At 37.7% G+C, this 18,295-nt stretch overlaps 1 long non-coding RNA gene across 1 annotated transcript in view; it reads left to right on the top strand.

Moving 5' to 3' along the window:
- Positions 1-18,295, top strand: part of LOC125616343 — an 87,139-nt gene that overhangs the window by 59,452 nt on the left and 9,392 nt on the right. The window lies entirely within an intron of this gene.

Here is an 18,295-nt window from a genome sequence, read left to right as displayed (position 1 = left end):
TTTTTTTTTTTTTTTTTTTTTTTTTTTTTTTTTTTTTTTATTAATGGGTTCTTTCCAAGGCAGGAAATCAACAAGAGAAAATTTATAGCTAGACTAAGTTAAAGAATGCTGTTCTGAGTACTAGATTTTCTTTTCTGCTTTTAAATATCCCCATTTGTCTTCACATGTTCTTTTCCAACCCCCCTCCCATCCTATTCCATGCAGTTAGATGCTTAATATGCTAACACTTACGAGAACAGAAGGCTTTCTCCAGAGAGAGTCACAGAGCTGTTCTGTGTGGCTGCCAGAACCACCAACCTGAGCCTTCCCCACACAGACCCACCAGGGCCTGCCAGGATGCAATCTGTCTCCAGTCCCACAGCAGACGAGAGGCCCAGAGGCACCTGGACTGGCTTCCTACTTCCAGAATTGGAAGATGCCTTCAAAGATTGAGCAAAGTCTCTGGAGGCTTTTTAAAAAAATATATATGGCTATCTATTGAGGTAACCACATGTAACAGATTAGGGCTCAGGACATGCAACTTATTTTTATTGCTTTTTTCTCAGAAATTACTCTGTTTATTTCAGACCCTCTTCTCATCCAGTTAACCCTGAAAGAAGAACTTTAAAAAAATAGTATGGGTGCTTCTCATGTTCCCTATAGTAATATGTGCTGAAATAATTAAGATGAAGCTTAGATAATTAAACATGTCAATTGCATCATGATATAAGACAACTTTTAAAAAGAGAAGAAAGTAGAAATGTAATTTAATAACTTAAAAATTTTTTTCTTTTTATATATTTTTAGTTGTCAATAGACCTTTATTGTATTCATGTATATGCAGTGCTGAGAATCGAACCCAGGGCCTCACACATACTAGGCAAGTGCTCTACCACCACTGAGCCGCAACACCAGCCCTAATTTAATAAATTTTGTTCTAGTAGTTTCTTGGAATTGTGAGAGATACAAAAGTGAGGAAAGAGGACATTATTTTGTATCTCAAGAATTCTCTTTTTCTTCATTTTTTTTTATTTAAAAAATGAAAGAACTGAGACAATGGTCACCAATTGGCAAAGGTTATTTTTATATGATCCTATCTGTTTGTAGTAGATAGAAGGAAATGGGCATTTTAAATTCTGTTCTTTGTGAATATAAATTGCATAAATTTTTGGAGGAAAATTAAAAATTCAAATAAAACTTACTTTCAGATGAAATGCCTTCTATACCTCTCTTTTCACTCAGTGTGTGTTTATTATATGCATTTCTCAACTGTCTGTTACTGTGCTGAGGGTCCAGCAGGGAGTAAACATACCTCTGCACTCAATGAGCTTAATCCTAGGGAATTGAAAAAAACTATACAGAGGTAAAAAATGAGCATAAAATATATCAAGGAGTGATAACTGCTATAAAAAACAGGAACAGATAAAGTGAGTAGCAGGTATTGTTAGTTTTGTGTTTTTAAAGATAAGATCTTTATAGAATGCTTCTTGTTAGTATGACATTTATGCAGGAAGTTAAAGAAACTCAGGAAACAATCTCTGTGGATATCTCACAGAACATTCCAGAAACATTCCAGAAAGAGGAAACAACTCTGAGGTGAGAGTATCTTGGTGTGTGTACTTATCAGAAAGGACAATCTAAAGAGTGGTAAGATTAGAGAGATACCCGCAGGCAAAGATCATAGGGCTCTGTAGGTTATTGGAAAGACACTGTCATTATATTGAATGAGATGAGAAGCCACCAGGGTGTTGAGCAGATGTATAATATTATCTGGCTGTTCTAAGAAGAAACCTCCTTTGGAGGAGAAGACAAGTAAGAGTAAAAATATGGAGAGCAGTTCAGAGGCATTTCTCTCATCAATGTGAGAAATAACAATGGGAAAAATCTTTGAGAAGTCATTGGATTTCCATACACAGAATCCTGATGACAGAGTCAACAGGATTTTCTGGTAAATTGTATATGTACTAAGGGAGAAAGAAAGATGGTTTCAGACTTTTGACTTGAGAAGCCAGATAAATGGAGTTGCCATTTACACATTTGCAATTAAAAAAAAAAATCAGGTGAATCAGGTGTTAGGTTTTATAGATTTTTATAGATGTGAGAGTAGAAATAACTTCTGGGTAAGACACTGACTAAGCACTTGAGTATGAGTATGAAGTTTAAGGAAAAGGTATAGATTAGGTGTGTAAATTTGGAAGTAGTTGGAGAAATGACTGTTAAAGCCACGGAATAAAAATAAGTCACCAAGAATATATAAAGAAGAGAAAAGTTCTAAAAACTAGGGCACTGACAACTCAATGTTAGAGGTTAGGAAGAACCAGCCAAGTGTGAGGACATACAAATGGTATGCAGAAAGGGTTTATGCAGAAAGGACTCATTCACTAAACCAAGTGTTACTGATAGACCCTGAAAGACAAAGACAGAAGTCTGGGCTTTATCATTGGCAATGAGGGGTGTAGTGCTGTTTTTTTCTTTCTTTTTTTTTTTGTTTGTAGATGGATACAATGTCTTTATTTCACTTATTTATTTTTTTATTTGGTGCTGAGGATCGAACCCAGTGCCTCACACCTACTAGGCGAACACTCTACCACTGAGCTACAACCCCAGCCTGTAGTGCTGTTTTTTAACAGTGGCGTTTTCCAAGATGGAAGAAGAAAGAAATTTTGACAGTGAGTAATCACAACTCAGGTGGAGAGTTTTGTTGTAATGGGGATGGCTCAGTCAGCAGCATGGTGGTGAATTGACGGCACACTTAAATGAGTTAATCTGTTGTGTTAATAAGTGGACTACTTACAAAGGTTTAGACAGAAAGTAGAGAAACATGGATAGCACACTACCCTGAACTTACCTAATAGTGGATTCTGTTACTACTGAAGGTCTGATATGTGAGGAGAGGAAGCCATTATGAAAACCTGGAGACAGAAAACAAGAAGAGCTATGTGGGGAAGACTCTCTGACAGAAGGTGGTACTAAAAGAAAGGCAACCAGTCCAAGGCAAACCTTCTGCAGGAATATATAGCCAACTTTACTCTCCCACGTCCCTTCAGTCTCTTGTTACTGTGACTTGGGGGTCAGTCCCAACCTCCAACAAGAGGGCCTGGGATCCTGTTAATGAAGTCTATAAAGATTCATCTCCTGAGACACAGAGGGACAGGGAGTGTATCAGCAGAGTTACAGAGAAGATACCACACACAAAGAAGAGCAGAAGTAGACCAGAGACTGGAGGAAAGATGTAGTTACAAAAGCAAGAATTGATGGATAAACTTTATAAATGCATTACATAAATTATGATCCCATTTTTAAAAAAGAAAATTATATCTGTTTACCTAAAAACAAGACTGATTTAGGCCAAGCATTAATTACCATTATTTTTGAGTAATGAGAATTTTAATAATTAGGTTGTTTTGCTAATGCTGTTCACCATGTAGTTTGCATGATAGTTCTCTGTTCTTTAATACACATGCACCCTGTCCATACTTAGTTTGTTCCCTAGATTGGTCTAGTCATGCTTCTTGCTTCTGTTAATTGTATAGATACCTTATATTATCTGAAGCTGAACTCCAAAGCATCTAGATGGGGTCTTAACAACATATTCTGCTTTGTCTTTCTATTTCTTATAATAAAAATCACTTAAATGGCAGGCTGCCACATATCTTTCTGATGAGGACTGAACAGGGGAAGCGTCAGTTCAGTTGCAGGGAGCCAGAGCCACACATGAATCCTGTCATGGTGATGCTAGGATGTAACAGATAGTCACTGTAGTCAGTTGAGAAAGAGGAAGCAGACAAGATATCACCATGGCTGAAGCCTCATTTATGGACCCTCTGTTTAGGTGGTTGCTGTGAAGCTACATGGTGACTGCAATGAAATCAAATCAGTTATCAGTTTAATAAAAGGAAGTACTTATGAAGAACCTACTCTGTGCTGAATGCTAAGTTGAGAATTATGGTGGAGGAATCCATGAAATGGTATTAAAGAACTTCTTAAGATTTTGCTTAAGAAACAATTGACACAGGAAACAATAAGGACAGTGAGATAAGATATAATTAAGTGCATTTTTTTACTGGCGATAAATTCTATGCATTCCAGAGCAAACAAGGGGTGTTGAATTAATTAGGGATGTGCTGTAAAGAAGTTGATGTGAACTCTGAGGGAAGAGTGGGACTTGAAGAGTCAGGATGGAATCCCGCAGGGAAACTCCACAGCCAACAGCTTGCCAGGGTTGGGGTGAAGGGCTCAAGGAGCAAGCCAGGGCAAGGACGATGGCAGATAAAAACTTAAAAAAATAAATAAATAAATTTGAACTTTCCAAAGTTAACATATGTGGATCAGAATACTTCTGTCCTGGGGGGAAAATTACATTCTTTAGCCAACTGACCGTAACATGACATGAGAATTAACTTCTTTAAAAATCTTTGAAGAAAGAGAGCCACTTGGTAGGGAGGTGATTTAGTTTAACAGGTCACTGAACAAGTTAGGAAACATGAATGTTAGTCCCCATAATGACTCTCTTTTGATACCAAGTCCATTAACCACTTTGACCTTACATCAGGGGAGACCACTATTTAGTGACTGCCTCCTCTAAGCCGAGTTTCCTAGATACATCATATCATTTCATTCTCATAACAATCCTGGGAGTACGATATTTGTTTCTGTACACACACACACACACACACATACACGTTATGTATATTATACAAACAAGGAAGCTAAGACTCAGAGAAGTTAAGAAACATTCCCAAGTTCACACAGCTAGAAGAGATGAAGCTGGGATTCAAACTTGAGCCATCTGACTCCACGGCACCACTGTGTCTCAGGTAGCCCTGGTTTCAGAATGTCAAAGTGTTCCATAATGGGCAGTGGAAACACATATGGGAAGGTTTACATAAATTCCACCTTTTCTAGCCCTTGTAGATTTCTGTTTTTCCATCTTGCGATAGGGCATGACTTAAATCATAACATAGCTGCACGTTTCACAAGAGAACTCCTTAAAAACTGAAGTATCTGTTTTCAAATAGCACTGAAATTCTAGAGGCCAATATGTTTTCTAAGAGTGAAAAGTTCTTGGCCCAGTACCCAGGCACAAGAGTCTCCTGCTATGCGCTTCCATGGAAACGGGCCAGGGATGTCCACAGCTACACAGCAGAGGAATGCAGTCCTTGCAGAGATAGTCAGGGACTGCGCTCAGCAAGAGGAGGAAATGGCTACATTTCAGTAACCTGCAGGACTTGGAATTCACAGGAAATGATTTCTTCCCTTGTGGGAGCTGAGGCATTCCACTAAATCTGAGCTCCTGTCAGAGCAGCAACCGCCAGTAGGCTTGCTGATTACATTTGCAGTTAAAACCCCAAACCAAAACAAAACAAAACCCCTCGCTCATAATAGTTCTTACTTTGAAAATTATATCTTACAAGAATCTTTGCTAATGTCTTCCTTACAAAACGTGTTTCATTTTTACTGAAAAATCCCTTCAGCCACAGAGATAAGCCACCAATATAGGGGCCAAAATAGTGAGTTATCCCCCGCATATGTAGGGGGATTTGGACTTTGGTGTGTTAATCAATTTCTACATAGCTAGATCTGCCTGGAACGTTGGGTAATTTTTAACAACACCACCCTTTACCTCGAATTCACAGAAGGCCATTCATGTTACTCCTTGAGTTTTGAGTCTGGTGTCTGATTGGTTCCCCAGAGAGGCCATGATTTAGTTAAGAGCACGGTATTTGTAAGTCAATGAAAAAGCAAACTATTCTTTGACAACCCAAAAGATGTTGGTGTAGATTGTTGAAAATTCCTTGTGAAATAATGCTGGTTCTTCTGGAAGCCTAGCTAACCATCCAAAAAAATACGTCAGTCCTGTCTTGTTAACTGCAGGGAACTTGGAATTTTAGAAGATATTTCTTTTCTTCAGAACCAACACATCTTTATGCAATTTTAGAAATTTCAGATATGTGGGAGGGTGAAAAAAGCACCTGGTAGGAAACAAATTCTCTAAGTAAAACATGTCTGCTGAGCACACATCCCCCATAGAATTGTGAGGAGGCCCCTGCAAAGACGTCAAACTAAGAATAATGATTCAGTGCTGTTCCCTTAGTCTGAGTTCTACAACAGAAATCTCCATCAAATCCATAAAGGTATCAGTGGCCAAATTCAGCTTCAGAGTGAAATCCTCCTGTAAGTTACTCACGTGCCCCTGTTGGCATTCCTGAGATCAGACAGGCAGGATGTGTACTGGGACCTCTTCTGTGCAGCCTGAGAGCCACAACACACTTCCCTTTCTTTGTATCCCCATTCCTTCCTCACAAGTCCTTCTCTTCCCCTGAACCTCTTTCAGGTCACCTTCCTGCCATCTTCTTTTGCTCTGTTCTCATTTTTTCACTTCTTCCTCCCTACTTCCTTCCTTCTTCCTTTTTATGTTGTTCCTCTTCCCATTCTCTCTCTAGCCCTTCCTCCATTCCTCTCTCAAAACACAAATAAACACACAAGGACACTCATATTCATTGGAATGTTCACTGGGGGGAGCATCAGGGCTTACAAGCAGGCAGACTTTATATTTGGCTCAGTTTAGCCTTTTCCGGTGTGTCCTGAGAAGGGCGGGGCCTCTTGCTGGCACACTCTTCTTGCTTTTGGGCTAATCTCCTAAAATTATTCAAATAGCAATGGAAAAGTGAACAATTTCAAATACTGTCAAGGATCATTATCTTCCTACAGTTTTAAGAGTTGAATTGGCAGAAGTCATGTCTATAGAAAGAGTAGATACAGAATGATTAATGACTGAAAATCAAACATAAAACTGTAAAAATAATCACCAAAATACTATTAAATTTCTATTATTTTTAAGATGTTGTAATAAGCAAGACAAGGCATGTAAAAAAACATATCACGAGTTATCAGGACTTCTGAACCTCCAGTAACTTATGATCATGTTTGGGTTGACAGAGAACTTCCACAATAAAAACTAGCTAGAAGTGGATTTAAGTAATATGTATAGAGTGCTTACTAATTGCTAGACACTGTGAGACACTCCTTATATGTGTCCTTTCCTGTAATTCTTTAATCAACTTTATACTGGTTGCCATATACCATCCAAATTTTGTGGATGTAGAAGATAAAGCTTAGAGATGAAGTGTCTTGTTCTAGGTCTCACAGCTGGGATATGGCAGAGCCAGGACTTGAACTAGTATAAGTCAGTGAATGTTAGGTACCAAATGAATGGGACAGAAGAATATTCTTGCAGTTTAGAGCTGGAATATCATTGTGTCCTTGGGAGGTTGCAAAGAGGTAGTATCCCAGAACTAGAAGAGGCCTTAGAAATCTGTCTCTTCCCCACTAATATCACACTTGGGGAAAGCGGAGCCGAGGCAGGGATAAGCTGCTAACAGAGGAGGAATGTGAATGGTATTTGAGAGATGAGTAGGGATTTGACAGTCTGAAAGGGCCAGAGAGCATTTCTAGGTTGGAAAACAGGAATTTTTGTCTCTCGAATGATATTAAAATTGTGTTTTATTTTTACTAAGAAACTTTCTTCAATGTCTGGTATCTAGGGAGAAGAGCTCAGGGAAGAGAGGAAGAAAAGGAACATTTTTAACTGTTGTCACCTCCTGCAGTTTAAGAGTTCTAGTCCCCCTGGAACTCTGGGTCAGTCAATGTTGCCAGTTGTTCCTGTCCATCTGATGAAGGATCATGGGTGTAAAAGAGTCTAACCAGGGATAGGGAATAACATGAATGAAATAAAACTGTGATAGAAAGAGAAATACAATAGAACATATATCAGAACACAGTTTAAAGTATTGAAGCTGAAAAAGTCAAGCTTACAGGAAAATCTGCCATAGTCCCTTTATTCCACATTATCCTTGAACAGAGCGCGCAGTTTTATATAGAATGTTTGCTGAAAAACGAGACACAAATAGTTCTGAGGATTAACTTTGAATTTCCTGGATTTGGTGGGTATAAATCAGAGCCTTCATGCTATTTTAACACTTTTTGGAAAACAAGGTCCTTGTGAATAAATGGCAAAGTGGGTCAAGAAATGCTTTATTCATTAATAAGTAAAATCTAGAACTTGGAGTAATGCTCCCTAATTATGAAATGGGCAGTGCTCTGTACCGTTTTTTGATTGGCTGACATCAGTTTGAATGCAAAGCTTTATTTCACTGCAGAGCCCTGGCATACTTCACACATTAAAATTCTAAGCTGTCTAAGTAGGTGTGAAACTAATTTTGTGTTTATTTTTTAAAACCCACCTATGATCATTTAGGACCATCCACTTCACTTTGGGAGGGCAGCACCCGGTTGTAGGTGGGCCCTGAGAGACAATAAAGGAGAGGATAATTTCTTAAATGGCTTAAACCAGAATATTTATAGCTTCCTGGAATAGTTGTAACTACTTATCCATTTTTCCAGCCACAACTCTTCTTAATAAGAAGGGCTTTGAAAAACCTGCTAAATCTGGGTATAAAAGGAAACAGAAGTTTTCCTAGAGCAGTGGAATTTTTTAAAAGTCACATAGTAACCTTATTGATGAAATCAGGAAGAGAGCACTTTCAGATCAGACTTGAGGGTGGTTATTTACAAAACACGGACTTTTCCTCAGCACACCAGGCGCATGCTGCAAGGTTTCCTGCTATGCAGAGACATGTATGGTGACTGGTTTTCAACCAGGTCCAGTGGTCCTGCAGATTCTTCTTCAATGGGGAATGGTAAATGCTATCATTAGTCACTGATTCTCTCAGAACCACCAGGAAGACTATTTGGAGAGATGGGATGGTGCTTTTAAAAAGGAAAAATAATAAAGTTTGCTTCATTAGAAGTTAAATTGGGGGAAAAAAAGTATGTACCTTTTTTTCTGCTTGGGTAGAATGTAACTTCCTTAGATTTGTCTTCTCATAACAGCATTTTCTTGTTTGTGAATGCCTATTTTGATAAAATTTAGATTTAAAATGTGTCTCTTTGTTGTGCCATGGACAGCCTGACCTAATGTACCTTTTGGAAAAGCTATATTCATACTGATCATCATTAAAAACAGATGGTGTAGTTCCTTATCCCGGGAGATTTTAACTGTCCCCCCCCCCCCAAGGAAAAGCCTATGTAAAGCCATGATCTTGAGTAGTTTTTTGGTTTTTTATTTTTTTAAATTTTTTGTCTCTTTTTCTTTTTCCTAATCTTCCTCTTTCTTAAAAAAATAACTAAGTATTGAATATTGTAAAATGTTGTAGAATAACATCTTCCATTCCAGGTTAGAGGTCTTCTACTCTATAGGTCACCTCTTCTTATTATCTCCCCCTTAGCTGGGTCCTTAGAACAGACACTGACAAGGACAAGTTTGAGTGTGGTCTTCCCCTTTTAGCTGTGTTCTGTTTACATGGCTGAACCTGACCAGGGCTCTGTAGCTGTGCTTCATTGGTCCTGAAATACTGAAGGGAAGCTGGGAGTCCACCACTCCTGTGTAGGTTATGCAGAACAGAACCTGTTACAGACAGATCAAAGGTGTCAACTTCAAATGTGAAAGGCATGCTCTGTAACTAAAGAGTGAGGTTAATCTTAGAGTGAGGGCATGGTGTTAAATGTCGATTCCTTTTATCTTTCAATAAATATCATGGAGCATCTTCTTTATGCAAATTATAGCAGAACATTAAAGAAAATGCAAAGATATATAAGATACAAGACTGTCTTTTGGGACCTTTCTAGAGCAGTAGACAGGATGATGCATGAACATCAATAACTAAAAACATGGCTACAAAATAGCATAAAAGTGGCCTAAGGAAGAAACAGATTTAGGAAGTTTCACTTCTAAATAAGCTTTCCTTTATTAAACACTTAGCATTTAATAGACATTGTGGAATCATTTCATACATGTTATCTCATTTAATCTCAGAGCAACCAGAGAAAATAGATATTATTTCCATTTTCACAAATAAGGAAACTGAGGCTTAGCCAATTAAATTATATACTCAAAATATATGAGAAGTAGGAGTCAGATTTGAATATTTGAACACCCATATATCAGGCTCCAAAGTCTATGTTTTTAATCACAGATTAACTCCCTGTTTCATATCCCATCTATTTATCAATCCCTCTAGCCCAGATGGCAATCTAGTCCCTTTGTTCTCTTCTTGAAGCAGCCTGAGAGAGCTCACCTAAGGAAAAAGAAAGATCTCTCAGTGCCCAGGAAAGAGCATCAAGTTGACATCTGATTGGAAAGAAGGAGGGGGAGCCCAGGACGAAGTAACCTGCATGGGGAAAAGATGTGAAAGTGCTGAACATGAAAGCAATCAAGCTAGAAGTTAGACAAAAACCTGGGTAACCAAGAGTGATACAGGGTGGCTATATTATTGTGAGGCTTGATGTCCTAGTTTCCCCAGAGACCTCTGGAGCATGTTCTGTTTCTCATAATGAAAGAAGAGATATTATTGATAGTTAAGGTTTATTTTATTAGAGAGAAATTAGTTGATTTAAATTTTGTTGTTGTTTGTTTGTTTGTTTTGGTGCTCATGTAGGAATTAAGGCATCCGTCCCTTATTTACCCTTCTCTTCAATCTCTACTTCCAAGTATTTTTGTGATTTAAATCTCCATTTTGTAGTGTCCTCCAGTTAAGGTCACAGAAGTGATAGGGATGACAGAAAGAAGGCAATGCTTTTTATCTAAGCATCAAGGGAAAGAACTCCTTTGAGGGTGACCACTTAAAAAGCTTTCTTGAAAGGAAGTCAGATTCTCATCAGATCCTGATGTCTGCATGGATCACAGAGTCATCACACACAGTCTTCAGAAGAATGCTTGGTTCTGTGTTTGTTGGAATAAGAAGGGGTAAGAGGCAAAGCATTTGAAGTCTAATGATCTGCATTTCAATCTCAGCCTTACAATTTAGCCACTATCTAAACCTGAAATTTTTTCCGCATGTAAAAATCACAATTCTAAATTTCAGAGTTATTGCAAAAAATAAAGTAGATAATGAATCTGATAATACTTTGCAAACTGTAAAGCTTACATAGGCATTTATTGGAGGCCTAGATTCCTGGGTCTTCATTTATTCATTTTTTTCTGGGTTCTAACCAACAAAAAAGAAATGCTCAAATCTGAAAGGGGATCAACATAATTAATGGAGACCCAATTATTCTCAAAGCTGTGGCTTCCAACAAAAGTTAATTTGAAGTTTATGCTGAAGACCCTGAGGCCAGATCAGAGGGCCTTCTTGTTCAGGCCCTTAGAATTTGACCTTGGAACCCAACCACAGGGACAAGTGGGTTCTGAGAATCAGACCTTGGCCAGTGACTAAATGATCCTATATATCCAACCTGTAGAAGGCAGACCCTGAGCACTGACTCCAATGTGCTCTGCAAGGGAGGAGGATATGAAAAGGCCATGCTCACCTTCTGTTTGTTCCATGTGGCTGGCAGCCATGACCTAGAGACAAGATGGAGCCTCTTCTTCCTTTTGAGACAAAGAAATCCATCCCCAACCCCACTCCCCATTGCAGAGAGTGAGGCCCATTATTAGAATGGAAGTTTATTTCCTAGATAAGACCAGCAGAGAGAGCTTCCAGGGTGGTCCATTCCAACAATTGTGATGTTCCCTGTGGAAATGTGGGACAGGAAATAACTCCTGGGTTTTGGTTGTATTGAGATACTAGATTTTTTTTTTTTTTTTTGAGGAACTGAAAAATATTTATATCCTCTCAATTTAAACTGAATTCACTTAAGGCCAATATGTCCATATAGTCTCAGGAAGTTCATAGACACCATGCATGAAATCTAACTGGGGGCTAGTCTAGAATCTTGAGACTGTGTATATATTCATTGTTAGGACTTTATTTTGAAGAAAGTTTCTTAGGAATCTTTAAAACCAAATTGATTTTTGATACACTAATTTGTATTTTTTTTTCTTTTCCTATTAAGGGGTTTTGTTTGGCCAACATCAAAGAACATTGTTGATTCATTATTATATTAAATGACTAACATATTTTACCTAAAGAGTAAATAGCTACTATGCTACTTTATTGGACATTTTAACAGACATTTATTTGGAAGACAAATTTTAATTTGAATCATTATTTTCATCTTCAAACCCAGGAGTATATAGAAACTAATGTTATGGAACTTTGAACCAGTTGTCCTCCTCTTATTTGACATGATTTCTTTCTTTTGGAAGTACCATGGCCTACAGTCAGCCAGGCATTGTCCTTGATGAATTACATTCTTTTTTAAAAAATTTATTTTTTAGTTATAGTAGAACATAATACCTTTACTTTATTTATTTATTTTTATGTGATGCTGAGGATTGAACCCAGGGCCTTGCACGAGCTAGGTGAGCACTGAGCCACAACCCCAGCCCTGAATTACATTCTTAATAACATTTAAATATGACCAAAAACTTGGACTAGAATTATTATCTTTATTTTTCCACAAAAGAAAACTAAGGTCTTAGCAACTGTTCGTCATTGTCAGAGACTCTGCTAGGGAGCAAGACACCACATTTCCCGTCCTCATGACGTAAAATCATTAGTGTGCATAGGTATCAAAGAATTACCTAAGTAATTATTTAATTGCAGTTCTTATGAAGGAACAGCATAAAAGGGAAAAAAATCAATATGAATTCAATCCGGTTGGATGTGTATCTTTGGAGTGGTAGACCAAGGATATGCTGTCTCAGCTAAAATGTGAATTAGCCAATTGCAAAAGGAAAGAGAGAGAGAACGGGAGGCATGTGGACCCAGTGAATTTATATGTGTGAATGCCTGGAGGTCAACTTGGTCATAGGTTAAATGTGGCAATTGAGGAAGAGAAAAACTTGGGCAGGGGTGATAACATCCTTCAGTTTTGGATAAACTACTTTTGAGATGTTGATATATCCAGGTGACTGTGTCCAGTAGAGAGATGGACACATAGATTGGTTATTAGGAGAGAGATCTGGGTTAGGATTTTATGTATGAGGTAACTATCCTAAATATGGTGATTAAAATCATAGACGATTAAGTTGCTTAGAAAAAGATTAGAAATTAAGAAAAAAGGACTGGAAAACATTATAATTTAAGGAGCTCACTGATTAAGATCTCAGAGTAGGTGATTGAGAAGGAATTCTCTGATGCCTTTCTGAGACTGGGAAGAGATGAGGGATTAGCACATCACCCATAGTGGAATGTGCCTTATGTAGAAGGATGATGAAGAGGGCAGATAACCAGATTGTTGAGTCCTGGTGCAATCTGCGAAGTTATTTCAAGAATGGAGAAAGGGAGTAGTTTCCAAGAGGATTCCTCAGATCCCAAATTGAGCTGAGTATAGGAGAGGACAATGAGTGTAAGTCAGGGTTTGGGAGAGGCCAAAGCAGTAGGGCTGAGTGTGGGTCAGGTCCTAGAGTCTAGAACTGCACCACCACTTTAGGACAGGAGCCAGGAGAGATGACCAAAGCATTCAAATGTATTAGCCTATGGTAGGTTGAAGAGATACGAGGAGACAAAAGGAACTTTGGACAATAAACCAAAGAAGGAGGAGAAGCAAGAAAACATAAGAACAAACCGAGACAGCCTGGATCCATGGGGGTAGGGGTCAGATTTCAATGACTGGATGAGAGATGGAGGAATACAAACAACCAGGTGAAAGCAAAAGTAGATGGAGACAAAGGTTAGGAGGAAAAGGGTCAAGGGAAAGCTTCCTTCTTAAGGTTGGAGAACTGTGAAGGAGCTGGAGCAAAGATGAGGGAGTAATGGAGAGAACAGAACAGAAAGCATGTCATAGGTTGGCAGATTGCCCTTGAAGCGTGAGGTGGACTGATTTCCTCAGAGCATGCATTTAATTTTAATAGGGAATAGTACTTTAATTCTGAGCAATATGTAATAGGACTCCACATATGAAGTTAGACTTTCTTTGTCAGTTAAAAAATAAAAAGGGACAGCTAAAATTAATTTTAATACTATACTAATTTTATAATATATTTAATTTAACAGAGTATTTTAAATATCATTTCAACATGTAACCTATATAACAAATATTAATGAGATGTTTTATGGTCTTTTTAAAAACTTAATCTTCAAAAATCTAGCGTATAGTTAACACTTATAGTACTTTTCAGTTTATAGTAGATATATTTCAAGTGTTCAAAGGTCACATGAGGCTAGTTGCTACTGTATTGGGCACTACTAGTGGTTATGTTGATATTCGTCACCCTTGGGGTAGCTGGGTTGGGACTGAGGCAGTCAGAGTCAATTGTCTGAAGCATAAGTCTAACTCTATTTACCCCAGTAGGACACACGAATACGATGGGTGCCATGATTGAAAAACTTGGAGGAAAGTACCATTTAGGATAATCAACTAGAACTACAAGACTAAAATCTCAGAAATCAGCTGAAGATAAAGAATTATTTGTGAGAAAATGTAAAAAGGAAACTTTTTCTGTGCCCAAAGTTATTCTATGCATCTGAGCACTGAAAATAATTAATATAAGGTAAAAGAAAATCAGTTATATACACAGGGCACCCCAAAGGTGCTGGAAGCTTATGCCTATACCCAACAGGCACTATCAAAATGAAGTCATTCATGTCTTACCATCCCAGGTGTAATGGGAGGAGATCCCCATCTTGCTTAACCACCAAAGTCTCGTCTTTCCAGGTTCCTTCATCAAAGGTCCCTGGGAATATCGAGGGAATGCTTCCATGACTTTAACCCATCCTGGTTATCCCTTGTACCCACAGACACCCTCAGAAATCACTGCTTTTCTGGGAATCAGTCTAGGCCACTGTAGTTCAGCTACTTACAGGTTGTTGCTGCTGTCATAGTTTTTCTTTCTGAGTAGTCCAAGCTCACCCCTGACTTTCCCCACTGCAGACCTTATACGCCTGTAATTTTACTAAAGAGTTCAAGAACCACAGGAGGGAATTTGTACTCAATCCTCAAGAATGGATATTAGATAAGGCTGCTCTCAGAGTCCTTTGGACAAGGTCCCTACAATAGCTTCCCTGCAGGTATGTCTCTGCTGAGCTCCTGGGTGGCACACATTGATAGGGGTAGCTTCTCCTTGCTTTGAATTGGTCTGGGTCAATTTACCTCTTCCACAAAGAGAATATCCTTGATTATGTCTTTCTTATTTGCACACCCGTAGACCAGGAAATAAGATATTTTCCTAAAATAATCTTCATCTGCCGAGATGCAGGTCTAGCCTCCAAAACAAAAACAAACAAAAGAAAAAAAACATCATGGCCTGGCTCCTCCATCTTTTAAGAACTTGAAATTCCAGAAGAGATCTTGGCTTTCTTATTGATTAATCTGTTATGAAAAAGAGAAAGCTGCTTTTCTCTTTTTTTTCCAAAATAGAATTTAATGCTTTGAGAAACAAATCTACTTGCTCTTTTTAAAATGAGAACATTTTCAGCAATTCCAGAGAATAAGGTTGTATATAAGGAAACAAAAAGTTGGTAGTAAAATATCAGCTATAACTCCCCATTACATAATGTTATTTCTATTGTGTACATTAAGGGTCAAACTTGTATATCTTCTTCTGAGAAGTATCTATTCAGCTCCTTAGCCCATTTATTGATTGGGTTGTTTGTTTGTTTGTTTGTTTTTGGTGATGCATTTTTTTTGAGTTCTTTATATATCTTGGAGATTATTGCTCTGTTTGCCTCCCAGTGGATGGCTGCACCTCATTTAGACATCATCCATCATAATTTAATGACATCCAAATATATGCTTAAGCTGCAGAGGCGCTGAACAACAGTAAATGTTGGTGAGGATGTGGGGGGAAAGACACACTCATACATTGCTGGTGGGACTGCAAATTGGTGCAACCAATCTGGAAAGCAGTATGGAGATTCCTTAGAAAACCTGGAATGGAGCCACCATTTGACCCAGCTATTCCTCTCTTGGTGTATACCCAAAGGACTTAAAAACAGCATACTATAGAGACACAACCACATCAATGTTTATAGCACCACAATTCACAATAGCTAAATTGTAGAACAAACCTAGATGCCCTACAGTAGATGAATGGATAAAGAAACTGGTATATACACTATGGAATATTATTCAACATTAAAAGAGAATAAAATTGTGGTATTTGCAGGTAAATTATTGGAACTGGAGAATATCATGGTCCCCCAAAACCAAAGGCTGAGTGGATACTGATCCATAATGAGGGGAACATGGGAAAAATGGAAGAATTTTGATTAGGCAAAGGGGAGGGTGGAGTGGGGAAGAGGCATGGGGGCAGAAAAGATGGTGGAATGACATGGACATTATTAACCTAGGTACATGTATGACTGCACACCAGGTGCAACGCTACCTGGTATACAATCAGAGAAATGAAAAGTTGTGATGCAATTATGTACAATGAATCAAAGTGCATTCTGCTGTCATATATACAGAATTAAAATAAATTAATTAATTTAAAAAAATTTAAGTGTGCACAATGATGCACACCTGTAATCACAGTTGCTCCAGACACAGAGGCAGTTGAATTGCAAGTTCAAGGCCAGCCTGGGAAATTTAGCAAAACCCTGACTGAAAATTAAAAATTAAAAAGGACTGAGGATGTAATTCAGTGGTAAAGCAACCCTGGGTTAAATTCCTAGAACCACAAATAAATAAATAAATAAATAAAAAATAAAGCAAGCTATAATATAATTTATTAACATTTATATGTTTCATTTTACAAAGATTTTCTAATTTAATTCCCTGTGGAGTAGAGTACCATTTAACTTGTTACCATTTTATAGGTAAGAAAACTGACAATTCAAAAGATTGATTTGCCAAATTTTTGGAGCTGGAACTCAAAATCAGATCTTCTTACTCCTTTTTTTTTTTTCTATGTTTATTTCATTAAACCACATGGTTTGGGTCTATCACTTATTCATTTAACAATTGCTCAACACCTTCTAAGTGTTCAGCATTTCCAGAATAAATGAAAAGCAAAAGTCAAGATACACTTTTTCAGTAAGGTGTTTGATGGTAGATGACATTTACTGACTGCCTAACATGGAAGGAATTTTTCACAAATCTTTAACCCTCACCATAATCCAATGGGACAGACTGTCTCAATTTACAGATGAGGCAAGTAAGGCTCTAGGAGCCTTGCCCAAGTTGCAGAAATTGAGGTCAAACTGCCTGATTCCAGAGGTAGCACAGTAAAGCCTTGATGGAAGTGGGGAGCACATTTATCACAGATACTTACTGAGTGCTACATGCCAAGTGCTTGTACTAGGTCCTGTTGACATAATGCGAACAAGATGCAGTTTCTGATTTGAAAGGTCAAACAATTCCATAGGCCTATAGATGTGTAAATATACAATAAGGGATACAATTTCTTCCAGCAGGATCCCAGTGTTCTTAAAATAACCACGGGTGAGCAGGCTCAGTAATAGCGCCAATGAGTGATTTTCTCAATAATGCCTCTAGCTATTGTCATTTTCTATCATTTATTTATAAACTTGGAAATCTGAAGTTCAGTAACAGAAAAAACATTTCTGCAAGAATTAGAATTTTTAATACAGTGTTCAGTGAATACTTTCTAATTGGAAATAGTGAAAGAATTATTTAAATATACCTGTGATTTGGTGACTGGATAAAGTTAAAAGCTGCTTCTATGTTCTAAAAATCTAGGAGACGGAAAGGTATTTTATTATTTGAATATTTACTTTGGAATAAAATAAAATAAATGTATTTACAAAGGTATGTAATCATTAATATCAAAATATCACAGTTTATGTTTTCATTTCAGTTTGCTAAAGCCAAATGTCTTAGAAATTGTTTTTGTGCCTTTCTATTGCTAGCAATGATACTGTGGATTATAAAAAATTTTTGCAGAGCTGCAAATAGTTTTCCTTTTTATAATATGCACACCCAATAGTTCCTAGGCTGCATTTTGCATTTCATGGTTAAGAAGTTCCTAATGAAACTTCTCTTAGAAGTGAAGAGCATAAACCATCTCTGCATATAATTCTACTGGATTGAACAAAGGGATTTCTTCCCTCTGTATTGTGCCTTTACCAGCCTCTGAGAAGAGGATATCATAGACAAGTAAGGTGGGTGTCTGGCAAGTTCACTGTCAGGTGACTTAGAAACTTAGAAACTCTTCTAGATATAAAAATAACAATAATGATGATAATAAATTGCAACCTTTTATAGGTGGTGACAGTCACAGCCTGGGAGTAAACAGTATAGACAGTGTAAAGTTAGTCATTATGTTTGTTAGCACCAACTTAAGTCTCCCTGGAGGAGTTTACAATGAGCTCAAAAATAAAAAAAGCTGAAAGATTTATTTTGAGTAACCCAAGACTCCATTATCTAAAACAGTGCGCTCTCTCTATATGTATCTTTTTTTTTTTTTTTTTGG

Source organism: Marmota marmota, unplaced genomic scaffold (assembly GCF_001458135.2).
Source record: "Marmota marmota marmota unplaced genomic scaffold, marMar, whole genome shotgun sequence".
NCBI lineage: Eukaryota > Metazoa > Chordata > Mammalia > Rodentia > Sciuridae > Marmota > Marmota marmota.
Note: the sequence above shows the minus strand (reverse complement) of the source record. Positions and strands in the feature narration are given on the sequence as shown.